Source organism: Camelus ferus, chromosome 20, assembly GCF_009834535.1.
Source record: "Camelus ferus isolate YT-003-E chromosome 20, BCGSAC_Cfer_1.0, whole genome shotgun sequence".
Classification (NCBI taxonomy): domain Eukaryota; kingdom Metazoa; phylum Chordata; class Mammalia; order Artiodactyla; family Camelidae; genus Camelus; species Camelus ferus.
The window spans coordinates 27092170-27107084 of NC_045715.1; the positions used below are offsets into that span (position 1 = coordinate 27092170).

Here is a 14915-nt window from a genome sequence, read left to right on the forward strand (position 1 = left end):
CAGCAGTGGCTCCTCTGATGAATAATTGATGGTAGAACACAATCTTGTGAACAAATTACAGGAGCATTCCTAGTCACCCCTTCTCCCACATCTGTCTCTCCTTTCCCATCCCACTCTAGGCAGCAAGCAGTTTTCATTTTTCCCAAATGATTGGGTTCCCTCTGGGCCTCACCCCGTGGTGGCCTCTGTGGGGATATGCCCCTGGGGAGCCACAGTCAGACACCAGGAAGGACAGGCCACACACTCAGACAGAGATCTGAGCCGCCTGGGGGCTGCCCTTTGCTGGAACAGTGTGTCTTTTTCCAGCAACGTATCACAACAAAGCCGGGTAGAGAAAGGAACCCTTTGTATTCGTGGATCTTTTTATGCACTAGAGTGAATGTCGACACACATACACACAGACACACACACACAGAGACACATAGACAGACACACACAGACACACTTGAACAGATGGGACTCCCATATTTGAAAGACTGAAATATGAACATTGATATTCATTGGAGGAGAGCTACTTACTTCACAAGAGGATTTGCAACAGGGCTTCTTTAAACAGTAAGCAACCAAAGTGCATTGAACAGAATCAGATTTGCAAAAATTTGACTTACCTGTACATTTTCAGAAGCCCATGCACTGTGGGGTGCGAATGTGTGTTTGTAAATAAGCAGAACTTGTCGATGCCTCTGATCATCTAGATGGGGAGAGGCAGGCATTTCTGACGGCTAACTACACACCTGAGAGGTCTGGGCACAGGGGGGCCCCCAGCCAGCCCCACACAGCAGTTCCTTCTGCACCTGCCCCTGGCAAAGATGAAACCAAAGATCAACCCAGGGCTCATCACCAAAGAGGTCCCCCACCTCTGGATGCTCTCCTTATACCCCCGAGTCCCAAACAGTTCAGCCTCCCATGGGTGTTCTGAGAAGAGTAGCTAGAAAAAAGTTTATTAACCATCTCAACCAACTGCTTCATTAGGCACTTGAAAGAAATAAGGCAGTGGCCTGCCACAAGCCCAGTGCCAGCGTGACCTTGGGCCTTTAATGCCTTTATCCCAGCCATCTCCATAGTGCTTGGTGAGGCCAAAAGCAATAAAGAGGCTTCCAGGAAGTAGCCTTACTGTCCAGTCTCCTCCAGGCCCGGGCCTACTCCCTCATTTCTTTGCTTTCCTCCTTTTCCTGCTCCAGGTGACAGACGTGTCCTTTTGAGTTCTAGCTAGCCCATGACACTTCCTTGATAAGTGGGCAAGTAGGGAACTGGGCCCAGGAAATGTGACTGCAGAGTCCAAGGTCTGGCACCTTGAACTCCTTAGACCAGGCCCCTGTTGATATCTCTGACCTCAGATCCTACCATCCCTCCCGCCCCAGCCCTGCTACTGCTCTCTAGCTACAAACACAGCATGCTCATTCCCAAGTAGGGCTTCTGTCTCTGCTGTTCCCCCTGCCTAGAATGCTTGACCTTCTGAATTCCATGTCTCCTGGGAGAGGCGCAGCCTGATGACACTATCTAAAGTAGCCATTGGATCTCTGAATGAGACCATCCTGCATTAGTGTGGCCCTAAACCCAATGAGGACTATCCTTTAAGACACAGAAAAAGAGAAGAGACGGAGGCACACAGGTGGAAAGGCCATGTGAAGACAGAGGGAGGAACTGGAGTGCAGTCACAAGCCAAGGAGTGCCAAAGATTGCTGGCAGCCACCTGAAATAGGAGAGAGGCCTGGAATAGATTCTCCCTTTAAGACTCCAGAGGGCACCAGTGCTGATGACACCCTGATGTTGGACATCTGGCCTCCAAAACCGTGAAAGAATGCATTTCTGTTGTTTTAAGCCGCCCAGTTTGTGGTAATTTGTGTAAGGAACTCATGCAATAACCATGTAAGATTGTTGTGAGGATTAAGTTAGTTAACATAAGTATATAGGACAGAGACTGAAGCACAGGAGAAACTTTTAAAGTGTTTGCTTTCATTGTAATCATTAGAATTGCACAAACATGAATGCACCTGTCCCCGGCCCACCCCCATAAAAAAATAAAGTAGCCACCGGAGCCAGCCACTCACGCTTCGCTGAAATTCCTTCAGCATTTCTCACTACCTGACATGTTCATGGTTTACAGTTTCTGCCACTAAGATGGAAACTCCAGGGGCACAGCGATCTTGCCCTCTATTCACCGTGGTGGGCCCTGAACCTGGACCAGCTTGGCCTGGCATGTAGAGGGCACACGCTGTTGTGTACTAGTGTGCACATGAAGGCATCCATACAGGGCGCAGACCACGGACGGCCGTGTGCTGGGAGATAGTACTCTGCAGCGAAACACCAGCTAGAAGTGGCGAGACCAGCTTAACACAAACTGGCAGCCGATGCTAAGAAACAGAATGCCTCTGAGACAGATCTGTAATTACCCAGCCTGGAAGAATGCAGAACAGAGAAGAGAACCTGTGTGTTGGAGCTGAAGCAGCTCCTTTGCTGGGCCCAGGCCTTTTGTGTTGGTTGCCTGGAGAAACTGGAAGACTTGATTAAAAGGTATGAAGAATTGGCCCCTCCAGAGTTCTCAGAAGGGAAGAGGGCTGAGCTGGTGCAGTCAATCTAGTTACTTGAGCTTCTAAATATAGCTGGGTCAGGCGTGGGGCACTAAGGAGGCAGGTCTGAGATCAGATAGGATGGAAGGGCTCCCCTCCCCACAGCATCCTGCCTTCCACCTTACCACTTCCAGCCCAGGAACAGTCTAGGGGGACAGCCACACCCCTCAAGTAGTGATCATATGCAGATCAGGAGGCATGTGGGTCTGGGACCCTCCAAAAGTACCATGAATCCTCTCAGCTGAGAGCCACCTTGGACCAGGCGGTCCTCTGGCCAGTCCATCCTTGCCCAAGCTGTGTATTCCTCAAACACAAGGGGACCAGCTGGAGGCATGAAAAGTTCCACAGGGAGACTTCTGAAGACCTCAATGGGCCTGGGCCTGGTTCTCCACTTCTCAGCACAAGGGCAGGGCGACTTGTACCCAGCCAGACACTGAAAGTGAATTGTTGTGGTTTCTATGTCTCCCTCACACTGCTGCTGGCCTCTGCCTTCTTAAAGTTCAGGGCACATGTGTTAGGATTCAGGACTTTAGGAATTAAGGAATTGTCTGTGTTATATGTCAATTCCAACACAGGCAAATGTGTACATTTAAGGCTTCCACAGCCCTGTCATTTACCAAGGCTGTGACCTTGGACACCGAGGTTTGTTTAAACTCTGTGCCTCAGTTTGCTCATGTGGAATATGGGTATCCTATCCTGTGTCCCGAGCTTAGTAAGCAGTAACTGGCAGAGCACAGGTGCAAAGAAACACAAGCATCTCCCTTCACTCATAAAACCCTTTCTGCAGTGCTAAGAACCTTCCTTTTCTGGAGTCTCAGAATGGCCAAGGAAGGTTAACAGGGGCCCCACCTCCTGGGCTTCTGTTTTTCATCACAGATACCATGGCTTGGCCCACCCAGTGCTCTTTGGAATATTCCAGAAGGCCAGATCTCAGAGCTCCTCCTCTGCCTGCCTCTCCTTAAGCTCCAGCTTAACCCTACTCCCCAGACCCAGAAGTCACAGTTGACCCAGGGATCATGACAATTTCTAAAAGGCCAGTGGCTCATTGTCTCTGCCCTCTGTACTTCGGTCCAGTGGGCTGGGCTCAGCTCATCTGAGGAGTTCAGGGCCTAGGTGGGGTGATGGGTAGAGCCCAGCTATAGAATATTTTGGGGGATCTGGAGCCAGGCTTCTTGATTTGTCCCAGATATGACAGCAGCTGGGTCCCCAAGAGCACGTGCAGTCCCACATCCGTGGATCTGGGTTACAAAGTGGCAGGTGAGAGTGATGGGTATCAGGAGCCTTGAGGTGACCAACGCTGGGACACTCCCCCAAAGCAGGAAGAAAGAGCATTGTGAGGTGAGAGCACAGGCTTCCCTTCCTTAGAGGCCTGGCCATCCTTTGTATGTTGACAGCCACGTCAGCTGCCACCCCTACTCCTGCCATGGACTCCCTGGTGGCTGGGACATGAGGCTGGGGGAAAAAAAAAAAGAAAGGGAAACTCAGGGATCCCTCCCCATGCTTTAAACTTTAGGAGTCCTTTATTTCACTGCTCTAACCAGAATCAGAGGGTCTCCTTCCTCTCTCTCTCTTTCTGCACCAAGCGCTCACTTTCAAGCCATGCTGAGTTCTGCTCAGGGGAGGCCCAAGGGAAAAAGAGGCTCAATTCACTACCAGTTTGGTAGTGCTTGGAAGCCTCATTCCACCCACCCCTTAATCCACTTGCTGATACTTATTGTTCAGAGACTTCAAACAGCTGTATGGTGCTCTCTGCCCAGGTTTCACAGTCAGTGGGAGACAGAGGCTGCCATGCGTTTGCTGCATCTCTGCTGGAACTGGAACACAGTAAGATTTTAAAGCCCCATCAAGTTATAAAACCCTTGGTCCTTCCCTTTCCTCCAGGAGGAAGGAGACAAGTCCTGGCTGACTGTCACATTGTCCTGCACCCCTATGAAAACACTATCACATCTATTCACTTATTCTTTCCTTTCATAAATATTTCTTGAGCACTGGTTCTGTTCTAGGTCCCTTCTAGACACTGAGAATTCAGCAATGAAGAAACAGACAAAGCCATTGTCAGGCAAGGCAGTCAGAATATAAACAAAAAATTAAAAATATCATATGTGGGTGGTAAGTACTATTGTGAAAAATAAAGGAAGGTAAAAGGATGGGAGTGCTTTTTTCTAAAGGACAGGCAGAGCCTCTCTGAATAGTAATGAAATCCAAGGAGAAAGTAGAAAAAAGTGAGCCCTCTAAATATCTGAGGCAGAAGTATTCTAGGAAGAAGAAATTGCTAGGGCCCTTTGAAGGCAGAGAGAGCATGTCTGGCACCTCTGAGGAACAGCCAGGGGGCCCATGTAAGTGGGGAGCAACAGGCAAGGAGGGGCTCTGTTGAGGATGAGGTCAGAGGTGGGTGAGGAGAGGGGCAGATCACATGCGACCATGTAGGCCATTATTAGGACTTGGGGAACACGGAGTTTGACACACAGGAGTGACACTGCCTGCCTTATAATTTAAGAGGATCAACAGACTGATGTTTTGAGAATAGATTGGGGTAGAAGAATAGGGGTGCCAAGAAGGAAACAGAGAGATCATCTGGAAGGCTATGAAATAATTCAGGAGAGAGAAAACATTACCTGGTCCAGGGCGCTTCAGATGCAGGAAGTTAGAAATGACTGGGTTCTGAATATATGTTGAAGGTAGAGTGGACAAGAGCTGTTGACAAAGGGCATTCAGATATAGAGAGAAGATGAACAGTCAACTTGGAGTTGCTATGGAGACCATCTGGCAATTACCCTGAGGACCAAATCTCTAACCCAACATCCCCGACATCATGATGTTCAGCTACCGTATGTGCACTCCCCGGGAGAGAGGATTCACTACCTCACACATCTTCACCCAGTCCTTGAAAGTTCTTTCCTATACTCACTCAAAGTCCACGTCCCTGTGTTTTCTCTCACTGCTCCTAAAGCAATATAGGGCAGGACCCCACCACCTTCCACACAGTCCTCTGGATTGTCTGGCCTCTCCCTTGGTTCACATGCCCCATCAATGCTGTCTTCAGTCACTATGGATGTGAACAAATCCCAGGAGCAAGTAGCCCTGGGTGTTCCACTAGGTAGAAGGGCCAGGGACTGAGTGTTCTCTGAGCTCCTTCTAGAACATCACTCACAGATTTTGGTAAATAACTTACATTCAGAACACAAATTTAAATTTGGCAAATGCACTCATCTCTTTCCTTTTTGTCAGGTGGGGGGGAATTAGAGAGAGCTTAGGTCTTGCTTCCTCACCACTGAAAAAGCCAAAGCGATTAGGAGAGCACTTCTTTAGGCACCACCTGTCAGCATCCACATCCACTCCCCCTGTTTCCCTGCCCATGACATAAATGAACTATCTGTGGTCCTATCTAAACCAAGTTCCTCCACTTTTCTATTATATTCCACCTTTTTTTTTATCATGTTCAAAAACACTGGTAACCCTGAAAGTTGGAGGGAACAACAGAATAAAACTAATATTTTTAAAACAAAATTCAAGAATCTTTTATAGAAATAAGAGAAAACCTAAATTTATGTAAGGGCCAACAATGCATCTAGGAAAATTGACTGAGAATAATCAACTCAGAGACACAGACTATAAAATGATTAGACTTTAAAGGCAAAAGAAGCCATACTCAAGGCCTCTAGACACAATACCCATAATACCTACAAGAGTATGAAAATTCTATTGGCATCAGGATATTCAAGAGCAATCCACAAAGCAAGGCAAGAATGGAACATTATTTTCAGGTAACCAAAAGAAAGGAAACAAATTGTGAACCACAGATTTTATATGCAACAAAGCTGTCATTCAATTATCAAGGCTATGGAAAAATAAATTATATATACAAAGAGTGAAAGAATCTGTGCACATGAGCCCTTCTTGGATAACCTGTTAGAGGATGAATTCTATCTGATCAAGAGATGACTGGGGGGATCCTTGGCAAAAGAATGATGGAGGATGTAGTGTACATATAGTGAATCTAAAGCATGCAGATCTAAAATTTAAACAAGGATCAAGAGCAAAGGGGGAAAATAGTTTGTAAATTTCATATGCTCTGATATAGAAAAAAACGCAACTTAAAATTTGAGCTAAGAAGGAAGACAGAAAAAAGAAAGTAGAATAAGATCACTGTTGCACAGGGAACAGTAGGAATCAAACGATACCATTTAGAATTGACAGTCCAGATAGTAAAAGGTTAAGTAAGGAAAAAGGAGGAGGAGGATACTTTAAAAGATGGCAATGCAAAGGAAACTATGAGGTCAAAATGTATACTTTTATAAATATCAAAGAATTTTGTATTAAAAAAAAAACAAAGGAGCCATATATAGAAACAAAGTAAACATAACATAATACATAGATTAATTATAATATAAAATGTTACAAAGAACTGACACCCATGTATTAGTCATATCAATAAATGTAAAGGAGATTAACTTGCCTAATACAAGATATATATTTTTAAAATATCTTACAAAGGAAAACTCTGATCTCTTCCATAAATAGGAGAAACATTTGAAACAAAGTGATTCAAAGGCTAAAAAATTGAAAGAGAATGGGAAAAGTTATGCCAGCTAAATAGAACAACTCTAAAACAAGGGTAAGCCTAGTATTAGAAAATGCAGAATGTAGGCAAAAAAAAAAAAAAAAGACAAATAAAAACATATTATAATGTAAAAAGCCACAATCTACAATACAATAAAATTGATGAGTTATTACTATCTATGCACCAGATTAGACAGAAACCATCTATTTATAAAATAGAAATTATAGCAATACAAAGAGAAATAGATGGAACAATAATGATAGGATAGTTTTACACACCACTCTCAGGATGAGAAGGGCACATGAACAAAAAATAAGTATGAACAGGGAAGACTTAACTAACATGAATCATAAATTAGATTTCATAAATATGTATTAAATGCTGCACCCTTTAATAAAAAATATACTTTCTTCTCCAGCAGACATGAAACATTCATTGAAAATGATTATATATTATATCACAAAGGAAATATAAGTAGGTTCCATAGTAGGAATATTACAAACAGAATTCTCTGATCTCAGTGCAGTAAAAGTGGAAATAAAAAGAAAACATTTTAAATGCCCTTTCAAAGATGGAGGAAAAGACAGACTTCACTCTGCCTGCCACCTAAAACAAAAAAATCTGAACAAAAGATATGAAACAATGGTTTTCAAGAGACTAGACTTCAAACCACGAAGGACAGTGATCCTGAAGAGTTGGAAAACAAATGAGATGAGCTCTACCATTGCATCAGCTGAGGCCCTGGAGAGAGCTTCGAGGCCCCAGTGCAGGGAGGGCGAGGCAAGGCAGAGCCCCATGGACTCCCTGATTTGAGAAGCTGAGAGTCTGAGGAGACCAAGGTAGACAGAGTTCATAGGACAGAGGACCGGAGAGAGGAGAGCTCCAGAGGGTCCCCCTCAAGTATTCAACTGAATGCTGGTCAGAACATACATGAAGAAACTAACTAATGTCTTAATCCATTCAGGCAGCTATAAAAAATATCAAAGACTGGGAAGCTTCTGACAACAGAAGTTTATTTCTCACGGTTCTGGATCTGGATGCCTGCACAGTCCAGGGGGAGACCTCCTCTGCTCTCAGACTTCTCACTGTACCTTCATAAGGTGGAAGTGGCTAGGAAGCTCTCTGGAGCCTCTCTTAAAAGGCACTAATCTCATTCATGAGAGTTCCATCCTCATGACTTAAAGCCCCTCCCAAGTGCCCCACCTACTAATACCATTACTTTTGGGGGCTAGGATTTCAACATATGAATTTGGGGAGAACACAAATATTGAGACCATAGTACTACCCAAAGCCATGGAAAGAACCTCCTCAAAGGATAAAAGGAAAGACTGCCAGATACTCTCACAGAATCAAGAGCAGTGTCTGCTCCAGCTATTTGAACTGGAAAACCTCATAATTCATGTAGAAGTATACAGAGTACTCAGAATGATCTTGCTTCAAAAACAGGGAATAATTAACCCTAGACTAAACGCTGCTCTGAGAAATTTTTAAAGCAAAGACTGAACTGCTTCCAAGTAACTTAACTGCATTCCAGAACAAAGCCCAGGAATATTTATAGGTATACAAAAATAGCCAAAATCTAGTAAATTGAGATTCCCAACGTCTGATATCTCATAAAAAAATTAACCTGGCATGCGAAGAGGCAGGAAAATATAACCCATAATGAAGAGGAAAGTCAATTAATTAAAACCAACTAGAACTGGACACAAATGTTAGCATTAATAGACAAAGGAAATAGGATAACTGAATGAAAATGAAAGCAAAAAATTATCAAAATTTGTGGGATGCTGCTAAAACATTATCCAAAGGGAAATTTATAGCACTAGGCATCCATATCAGAAAAGAACAGTCTCAAATCAAAAAACTCCCAGCTAGCCTAACGAGGAAAAAATAGACAAAACACAAATTATTAATATCAAAAATCAAAAATAACAGAAGTGCATTATTACAGATTTTATGGATAATAAAAAGATAATAGCAGGCTATTAAGTTTGACAACTTAATGAAATGGGCAAACTTATTAAAAGACACAAACTCCCAAAACTTATGCAAGAAGAAATAGATAACTTGACTAGTTCTGTCTATCTTTAAATTTTAACATGTAGTTAGAAACCTTCAAACAAAAATCCTTTGGACCCAGGTGGCTTCACTGATGAACCTTATAGACATTCAGGGAGGAAATAATACCCATTTAACATCAACTTTTCCAGAAAATTAAAAAGAAGGAAATATTCCCCAACTCATTTTATAAGTTAGGCATAACCCTGATAACAAAATCAGGCAAGGACATCATAAGAAAATAAAACTAAAGACTAATATCTGTCATAAACATAGATATAAAAATTCTTAATGAAATATTAGCAAATAAAATTCAACAAAATAGTAAAAGAATAATATGTCATGACCAAGTGGGATTTATTCCAAGAATTCAATGTTGGTTTAACATTTAAAATAATCAATCAACATAATTTACCATATTAAGAAACCAAAAAGTAAAAGTTATATGATCCTGTCTATGGATTCTGAAAAATCATTTCTAAAAAAATGAATATCCATTCCTGATAAAAAATTCTAAGCAAAGTAAGGATGGAAGGGAACCTCCCGAACCTGATAAAGAATATCTTTGGAAAACCTACAAATAGCATCACACAAGCTACAGGCTGGGATAAAATATTTGTGAATCACATTTCTGACAAAGGACTTAAATACAGAATATATAAAAACTCTCAAAACTTAGTAAAAATAAACCATACAAATCTATAAGAAGAGGGCAAACTATTTGAAGAGGCATTCCACCAAAGAAGATAGATGGCAAATAAGCACACGAAGATACTCAAATCAGTAGTCATTAGAGAAATGCAAATTAAAGCCACAATGAAACTCTACTACACATACTCTACAATGGCTAGAATTTAAAAACTGATTATGTTATGTGTTGGTGAGAATGTGGAGGAAATGACACTCTCAAGTTTCAGATGGGCCACATCTTTGCTCTTAGGAGTTCCTTGAACACTGAACTTCTCAGGAACTTAGCTCCTAATATGTACTGACTTCAGAGGGATATGGGGAGGTGACAAAAGCAAAAATTGTGGAGTAGAAACTCCAAAAGTTTGTTCTCCACAAAAGCAATGAATTAACTGGCAAACAGTGTGAGAATCAGCTTTTTCAGAACTCTGGAATCTAACCAAAATCTTAACTCAAGCAGAGAAATGATTAATCAAGAAAAAACAGTTGTCTAGATAAGAGAGCTTTGTGACATTTTAACTTACCCTGATCCCATGTCCCCTTCTCAGCTTGGCAGCGTCCTGAAGACAACAGCTGGCATTCCCAGTATGTACCTGGGACCAGAGGGAACAGAATAGACCTTATTCTCAAACAAACGTGATTTTTGTTTTGACCTGTCTTGTGGTTCCTTGAAGACCTGCCTCAAATGGCTTGCCTTGCTTCACCTAACTCAGAATATTCCCAGGGTTGAGGCAGCTACCCAGGGAAAACTGGTTCAAAACTTTTAAAGGCAAATGTATTAGGTGCTGCTTCCTGAGACAAGGAATAACAGCTGAGGAAACTAACAGACTAACCTAAAGGTTTGGGAGGAAAGGCTGGGGAATGAGATGCTTTGATAAATAAGGATTATAAAAATTTGCCACACATTTCTGGGAATCTAGAAGGCCATGCACATACTCAGGGCTGAGAACATGCTTAGAAAAGACCTGAGAAGGCCCTATGCTCTTACCTCTGGCTGATTTTCAGGCTCTGTAGAAGAAGTGAAGGTGTAGGCAGAAATGTAGACTGGCTGAGTGTTGAATGCACATCCCAACACACACACACGCACACACGCACACACACACACACGCACACAAACACACTCCATCTGCAAGACTGGGAGATATTTTTTCTTTCAGGGAAATTTCTTATGCCCTTATGAACCACTAACTGACCAATAATCTAACAGAACAGACTTTAATGACCACACATGTTAAAGGATACAAACCTTACAAAACAAGGTCAGAAAAGTCACGAAACAAACAGCAAGAGAAACGCAAATAAAAACCACAATGAGATAGTACTTCATACCTACTAGGATGGCTATATATATATTTTTTTTTTAATGAAAATAAATGTTGATGAGGATGTGGAGAAAGTGGAACCCTCATATATTGCTGGTAGGAATGTAAAATGGTTCATCAACTGTATGCTGGCATTCCCTCGGAAAGTTAAACATAGAATTATCATATGACCCAGCAATTCTACTCCTAGGTATATAGCCAAGAGAACTGAAAACATACGTTCAAACAAAAAACATGTATACACAAAAGTTTATAGCAGAATTACTCATAACCAAAAGGTGGAAACAATCCAAATGTCCATCACCATGAATGAGTAAATGAGATACGGTATATCTGAGCAATGGAACATTTAGCCTTGAAAAGAATGGAGTACCAATACATGCTACAACACGGATAAACCCTGAAAACATTATGAAAAGTAAAAGAAGCCAGACACAAAAGGTTATATATTGTGCGACTCTATTTACATAAAACATCTAGAATAGGCAAATCCAACAAAACAGAAAGCTGATTAGTGGTTGCCAGGAGCTAAGGGGAGTGGAAAATGGGAAGTAACTGCTTAATGTGTATGGGTCTCCTTTGGGAGAGAGGTGATAAAATGTTCTGGAATTAAATAGCGGTAATGGTTGCATAACATTGTGAATGCCCTAAAAGCCACTGAATTGTACATTTTATAATGGTTAAAAAGGTGAGCTTTGTTATGTGAATTCTATTTCAGTTTTTAAATAAGTAATATGGGATGCTCAAATATAATGATGGCTTTTGAACTTTTCAGGACTGAGTCTTTCAAAAGCGCCCAATAAACATTAACACATGGGTCTCCTCCCATTAGCCTCTGAGACGTTTTTCTCTTCTCATTGGTCAGAGGCATCCTCATCTGCTCAGCAACCTTTTCCCATTGGTGGATCCTGGATGCCTAGGCTCTGAGTGAGAACCGGGGTCCTCAAAGCCCTGCAGCAGGAGCACACAGAAGCAGGGGATCAGGGCAAACCCTCCTGTCTCCTATATGAGTCTGGGTCCCCAAGAGCTGCCTGAGGCTGGTTAAAATTTTCTTTATAGTGAGAGGCCTCCGGGTGGTGGGAAAAGGTCAGAAATTGTCATTAGGAGGGTCTGAATTGCAGCTCTGCCCCTAACTCTTATGAGGCCTCAGGCCAAGTGCCTTCTGAGTGGTGCCTCCGGATCACAGGTATCACATTATCGATGTGATTCGATGGTCTGCTAAATACAAAGCCAGAGCCACTGCCCTCGGACGCCATGCTGTGGCCTACGTACATTCTGGAAGGCCCGGGGACTCATCGTCCCCTCCCACACTTCCCCCACCCCCACTCCAACACCTACCCACAGTGCTTGGGCCATTCGAGACTGAGAGGTTCCCCGGAAGCCTCCAAACTCCACGGAGTCCAGGGGTCCTCTTCCCCGACTCCTGTCTGGGAAGTCTGGTCTAGGACCAGTCAGAAACTGTGGACCGTTCTGGAAAGCGCACAGCCCTCCCGCCTACCCCTCCCCTATACACACCGTTAAGGCGGGGCGGAGGGAGGAGGGCCTCTGATTGGAGGAGGCCTGGCAGGAGGGTGAGGGTGGTGGGCGTGGCCAACGGCTGGAGGCCAAGCTGCTGGGAGCCGTTAATTTCGCGGAGCACAGTTGCTTATTTTCTCCCAGATGGCCGGACGCAGACTTAGTTAAGGAACAGCCTAATGAGGGTCCCCGGTCCAGGAGGATCAGAACTGCTGTAAGGATGCAGGAAAACCCTCGAGGCCCAGGCTGTGAAGAACTGGGCACCCTTTCCCTCACCCTAGGTCGGTTGCAGATACTGCGGCCGGAGGGTCTCTCAGGGCCACTGCCCTGGCCTACTCGGGGCCTGGCGCTCCTGTCCAGCCAGGAGACGGGAAACGGGCAGTGGTTGATAGGGCCCCGAAGCCCCTCCCGAGCCGCTTCCCTCTTACTTCGGGCCTCACCCGCACATTTCTCCCTGTACCTTTGTGTTTTCTCTCTAGCAGAAGGAGTCCACTCTCCCATCCTAAGGAGGAGAGCCCCCTGAATGCCGGGAAGGAACCTGGGACTCGGAGAACAACCTGCCTGGCGGAGCTGCCCTCCCATCCCAAAACCAACAATGTGCGCCCTGTCGGCCTCTTACCCAGGGTTTGAGGGTATTTTTCCTGGCTTTTTGGTTCCGTTTCTCACCTCCCTTCCTGCTGTGATTGGTGAACTAGAGGCTTGGGGCCAGGGATCTTATTCTCAAGTCCAAGGACTTCCGTGTAAGCTCTGTGTGATCGTGGAAAACACAATAACCCCGTCGTAAGTATGTCCTCTCACCTGGGAAGTGACAAAATAAAAATGATAATTCAGAGTCTTGGTGAGAATGGAAGTGATTACGGGAGTGTCTCTTGAAAACAGATGTGCTAAGACTTGCTTATTGTAATGTTAACTTTGTTCTTCCCACTCCCCACCACCCAGCCTCTCTATGCACTAAATTTCACCTGATTTCCTTTTTACCTCCACAGGATGGGTCCATCGGTCAAGGCATAGCAAAGAGCATGGAGTCAGGCCCTTTGTCCACACCACCATCTTCTAGGAACTAGGAAGCACCCTTCAGGAGTCTCCGGTGGACCTTCTCTGGGCTCCCTCCTTCCCTGCCTCTGCTGTGGCATTAGCTATCTGGTAAAGGAACTGCTTGGAGGACCTGGGACTTTTGTTCCCTGCACTGCCCACACCCTTACCCTTCCAGATATTCTGTACTCTACCTTCAGGAATGAGATTTGAATTTCAAGCTGCAGGAGAAAACCAAGCCTTCAAGGGTTAGGGTTCTTTCCAAGGTCAAGGTTCACATGACCCTTGATGGAGGGGGTTGGGCTAGGGCCCTTCCCTTCATCACTCTTCTTTTCCCTTTTTGTCCCAGAGCTCTGCTCTGACCCAAAGGCTTTCCCATTTACCATCAACATGGAAACTTGGCTCTTCACAGGGGTATATTCTCCCTCTTTTGTGCATTATCTTGTTCCTCGAATCTGCCATTCAACGAGGGAGGCCTGGGGGGCTCAAGGGGCCTGGCCAGTCACCCAGGCACCCATAAAGCCTCTCAGACCACAGGGCAAGTGGAAAATCTTAATAAAGGCTTCATGTCCTTCTTGGCTGCTGGGGCTTGTGATTGGCATGCTGAATCAGGGGTAAAGACTCAGGTAAAGTTGGATCCCTTTTATTCTCCCCACCAAAACCAGGTGGATGGTGTTTGTGCCACAGGAAAATGGGCAAAGAGGGGCAGGTGGGAAGGCTGTTATAAGGGGTGCTCCTGGTCCTCCTACCTCCCCACTTTGAATAAAACTCATCACCGTCTCGGCTAGGGACCTGGCACCAGCTGGTTTACTAGACACCTGGAAGAGTTTTCTGAGTATTTGCATTGTAATAAGGCAGGAACTAAAGGAACAAATTTATCCACCAGAATGTTAGGTTATGCGGAAAGATGTAGGAGCTGGTAAATAGTGATTCATATTGAGGTCCCGGGATTTTATTAGTTACTATTTTTATAACTTTGTTCTTTTAATCCTTGATTGAGGATAAAGGAAGAATTGTACAGGAACAAATGGCTGGTGGGAGGGGGTTGTTGTCCTCATTAGAGTGGGAATGGGAGGGTATGGGTATCCCATCATTGGCTTATGCTGTGTCCCTGGGAAGTCGGGGCAACTTTCCTGAATCTCACAATTGGGAGTGAAAGTCCTGGAACAG

The 14915-nt window shown here is 44.2% G+C and overlaps 1 long non-coding RNA gene across 1 annotated transcript; it reads left to right on the plus strand.

Annotated features, from left to right (window-relative positions):
- Nucleotides 1-12517: 12517 nt before the first annotated feature.
- Nucleotides 12518-14302, plus strand: LOC116658272. Its single transcript, XR_004313576.1, has 3 exons — nt 12518-12927; nt 13193-13345; nt 13700-14302. It is a non-coding gene; the product is annotated as an uncharacterized LOC116658272 (long non-coding RNA).
- The last annotated feature ends 613 nt before the right edge of the window (nt 14303-14915 follow it).